This window comes from Sardina pilchardus, chromosome 12 (assembly GCF_963854185.1).
Source record: "Sardina pilchardus chromosome 12, fSarPil1.1, whole genome shotgun sequence".
NCBI lineage: Eukaryota > Metazoa > Chordata > Actinopteri > Clupeiformes > Clupeidae > Sardina > Sardina pilchardus.
Window position 1 is genome coordinate 34,112,558 of NC_085005.1, and position 5,000 is coordinate 34,117,557.

Consider the following 5,000-nt stretch of genomic DNA (forward strand, 5'->3'; position numbering starts at 1 on the left):
CCACCCAGCACTCCCAATACAGTCATGCCACCCAGTCATGCCACCCAGTCATGCCACCCAGCGCTCCCAATACTGTCATGCCACCCAGCGCTCCCAATACAGTCATGCCACCCAGCGCTCCCAATACAGTCATGCCACCCAGTCATGCCACCCAGCGCTCCCAATACAGTCATGCCACCCAGTCATGCCACCCAGCACTCCCAATACAGTCATGCCACCCAGTCATGCCACCCAGCGCTCCCAATACAGTCATGCCACCCAGCACTCCCAATACAGTCATGCCACCCAGTCATGCCACCCAGCGCTCCCAATACAGTCATGCCACCCAGCGCTCCCAATACAGTCATGCCACCCAGCACTCCCAATACAGTCATGCCACCCAGCACTCCCAATACAGTCATGCCACCCAGCGCTCCCAATACAGTCATGCCACCCAGCGCTCCCAATACAGTCATGCCACCCAGTCATGCCACCCAGCGCTCCCAATACAGTCATGCCACCCAATCATGCCACCCAGTCATGCCACCCAGTCATGCCACCCAGCGCTCACAATACAGTCATGCCACCCAGCGCTCCCAATACAGTCATGCCACCCAGTCATGCCACCCAGCGCTCCCAATACAGTCATGCCACCCAGCGCTCCCAATACAGTCATGCCACCCAGCACTCCCAATACAGTCATGCCACCCAGCGCTCCCAATACAGTCATGCCACCCAGTCATGCCACCCAGCGTTCTCAATACAGTCATGCCACCCAGTCATGCCACCCAGTCATGCCACCCAGCGTTCCCAATACAGTCATGCCACCCAGTCATGCCACCCAGCGCTCACAATACAGTCATGCCACCCAGTCATGCCACCCAGCGCTCCCAATACAGTCATGCCACCCAGCGCTCCCAATACAGTCATGCCACCCAGTCATGCCACCCAGCGCTCCCAATACAGTCATGCCACCCAGCGCTCCCAATACAGTCATGCCACCCAGCGCTCCCAATACAGTCATGCCACCCAGTCATGCCACCCAGCGCTCCCAATACAGTCATGCCACCCAGCGCTCCCAATACAGTCATGCCACCCAGCGCTCCCAATACAGTCATGCCACCCAATCATGCCACCCAGCGCTCCCAGTACAGTCATGCCACCCAGTCATGCCACCCCACGTTGGATGTGTACGGAAGTTCCCAAATGTAGTGTTTTGCCCCAAAAGAGACTCGGGGAAAGAAACATAATTGTGTGAATCCTCTTCACAGCTATAAATGCCCAGTTTTAGGGGCTGGGCTCTTGCTTTTTCACTCACTCACACACAGACACACACACACACTCTCTCTCTCACACACACACACAGACACACACACACACACACACACACACACACACACACACACACACACACGCTACTCCACTATTGGGTGTAGCTGTGATGAGAGGTTCTAGCTGATATTCCATTTGTAGCTCAACTAACAGATTCACACTCAGAGTGAAGTACAGCCATATGAGTTAATGAGGAGTTAACGATGGAACCCTGGAGTTAACGAGGAGTTAACGATGGAACTCTGGAGTTAACGTGGAGTTAACGATGGCCTGTGTCATCTGAAGCTGTTCAGTCTCAGATCCAAAGTGGCGGAAGCCCCTGTGACGTCCTGGTGTCTGAGGCCAGACTCTGGACTGGATTGAATAAGCACATCCTGAGTGTGTGTGTGTGTGTGTGTGTGTGAGAGAGAGAGAGAGAGAGAGTGAGGAGGAGTTTATTGCTCTAGTCTTTTTCATGACTACTGGCTCTACTCTGTGTGTGTGTGTGTGTGTGTGTGTGTGTGTGTGTGTGTGTGTCCATAGCTGCTGGCTCTACTCTGTCTGGACGTCCTGATGAGGAGATTTCAGGCTAATGAAATTTAAAAGGGTGAACAGAGACACAGAGGAAGAGAAGAGAGTAAAAGGGTGAACAGAGACACAGGAAGAAGAGAAGAGAGTAAAAGGGTGAACAGAGACACATAGGAGGAGAAGAGAGTAGACTGCATCTAGGGAAGAGAGGAACAGAACGAGAGGAAGAGAGAGAGAGAGGAGGGAAAAGAGAGAAAGAGGAGGAGAGAGAGAGAGAGGAGGGAAGAGAGAGAGAAAGAGGAGGGAAGAGAGAGAGAGGAGGGAAGAGGGTGAAGGACAAACCCCCATTGTGTCTACATCACATCCTCTACAGGAAATGGGCCAATCAGAACGCAGGCCTTTGGCAAGACCACATTCCACCTCTCCATAGAACACACACAAACATCATGTTCTCCATAGAACACACACAAACATCATGTTCTCCATAGAACACACACAAACATTCTCACAGGTGCGTCGTGTTCTCCGTAGAACACACACAAACATTCTCACAGGTGTATCATGTTCTCTCACAGGTGCATCATGTTCTCCATAGAACACACACAAACATTCTCACAGGTGCGTCATGTTCTCCATAGAACACACACAAACATTCTCACAGGTGTATCATGTTCTCCGTAGAACACATGCTCCACCTCCACCCCATGTTACCCTTGTTTGGTAGGGTGTGGGTGTGTTCAACAGGGTGTGGGTGTGGGTGTGAGTGTGTTCAGTAGGGTGTGTGTGTGTGTGTTCAACAGGGTGTGGGTGTGAGTGTGTTCAGTAGGGTGTGTGTGTGTGTGTTCAACAGGGTGTGGGTGTGGGTGTGAGTGTGTTCAACAGGGTGTGGGTGTGGGTGTGAGTGTGTTCAGTAGGGTGTGTGTGTGTGTGTTCAACAGGGTGTGGGTGTGAGTGTGTTCAGTAGGGTGTGTGTGTGTGTGTTCAACAGGGTGTGGGTGTGAGTGTGTTCAGTAGGGTGTGTGTGTGTGTTCAACAGGGTGTGGGTGTGGGTGTGAGTGTGTTCAGTAGGGTGTGTGTGTGTGTTCAACAGGGTGTGGGTGTGGGTGTGTGTGTGTGTGTTCAACAGGGTGTGGGTGTGGGTGTGAGTGTGTTCAGTAGGGTGTGAGTCATGGAGGTATTATACTGTATATGATAATAATAATGATAATACATTTTATTTGAAATGTCCCTTTCAAAACACTCGGACACTGTACAACATTGAAACAGGAGAAACAACAGTAAAAACAATAAGCAAGGCATACACACACACACACACACACACACACACACACACACACAAAATAAAAAAATATATATATATCAATCAATCTTGAATTTCCCCTTGGGGATCAATAAAGTATCTATCTATCTATCTATCTATCAATCAAAACAGTATGCAAGCTGGAAGAGTTGAGTTTTCAGTCGGGATTTAAACAAGGAGAGGAGAGAGTCAATGTTGCGGATGTCAGGGGGGAGAGAATTCCAGAGCGACTGAAAGCTCTGCTCCCCATGGTACTGAGGCGGGCAGAGGGGATGGTGAGGAGGGTGGAGGAGGAAGAACGGAGGGAGCGGGAGGGAGTGGGAATGTGGAGGAGATCGGACAGATAGGGAGGGGCGAGGTTGTGGATGGCCTTAAAAGTGAGAAGAAGGATTTTGAAGTTGATTCTGGGGTAATGTGGTGGTGTGAAGAGGTTTTGGTGATAGTGCGAGCAGCTGAGTTCTGGGCTAGTTGAAGCTTATGGTAATGTGGTGGTGTGAAGAGGTTTTGGTGATAGTGCGAGCAGCTGAGTTCTGGGCTAGTTGAAGCTTATGGAGGGACTTCTGAGGGAGGCCAAAGAGAAGAGTTGCAGTAGTCGAGGCGGGAGGTGACAAGACTGTGGACAAGGATGGAGGTGGAGTGGGAGCTGAGGGAGGGGTGGAGACGATTGGTGTTGCGTAGATGGAAATATGCAAAATGTGTAATGTTATTGATGTGAGAGTGAAAAGATATAGAGCTGTCGAGGATGATACCCAGGCTTTTGACCTGATGGGAGGGGGAAACTAGGGAACTATCGATAGAGAGGGAGAAACTGTCAGCTTTGGATAAGGTGGATTTGGTGCCTATAAGGAGGACTTCAGTTTTTTCACTGTTAAGTTTGAGGAAGTTAGAGGTGAGCCAGGATTTTATTTCAGATAGGCAAGAGGTAAGGGAGGGGGAGGGGGGGTGGTGGATAGGTTGCCAGATAGGTAGAGCTGGGTGTCATCCGCATAGCAGTGGAAATGGATATTGGCCCAATCCCAATGTCAGCCCTAAAGACTAGGACTAAGGACTCACAGACTTAATTGATCTCAGGTGCTAAGTGAGTGAGTGTGTGAGGCCACATGGGCTCAGATACACTGTAGGTATTTTGGGATTGGGACAGCACTTCACGAGATCACATATACCTTGGCGATGTTTACTAACAAAGACGTTGCTAACATTTGCACCATGCACGTGTGTGTCATGCTGTTGTTTACCTTCCTTTCCGGATTTTTCTATGATCTCCGCGTTAAACATCACAACACTTTGAACTGTGGGTAATTCCCTTAGGTTAAGTCTGCACTGATGCAGACTCACGGAAAGGGCTCGGTAAGTGTGTACTCAAACCCTCACGCCCGTTGTAATTCGACATTGGGACAGCCCTAAGCCCTTGTGAATTTCGCGAGAACGCGCACCAAAGTCTGTGAGTCCGTGAGTCCGGACATTGGGATTGGGCCATTGAATTTTACGGAAAATATTGCCAAGGGGAAGAAGGTAGGTGATGAAGAGGAGGGGCCCCAGGACAGAGCCCTGGGGCACACCAGAAGAGACGGGGGAAGGACGGGAGCTGAATGACTTGAGTTGAATGAACTGAGTGCGGCCAGAGAGATAAGAGTGAAACCAGTTAAGGGTGGTGTGAGTGATGCCGATGGAGGAAAGTCTATGGAGGAGGATGGGTCTAAACCAGGTTTTTTCAGTATTGGAGTGACAGCAGCGACTTTGAAGGGTGCAGGGACGGTCCCAGTAGTGAGAGATGACGTCATGATGGCAGATATGAGGGGAAGGAGAGAGGGGAGGCAGGACTTGGCAAGGGAAGTGGGAAGAGGGTCGAGCTGACAGGTAGATGGCTTGGATTTGTGGATGA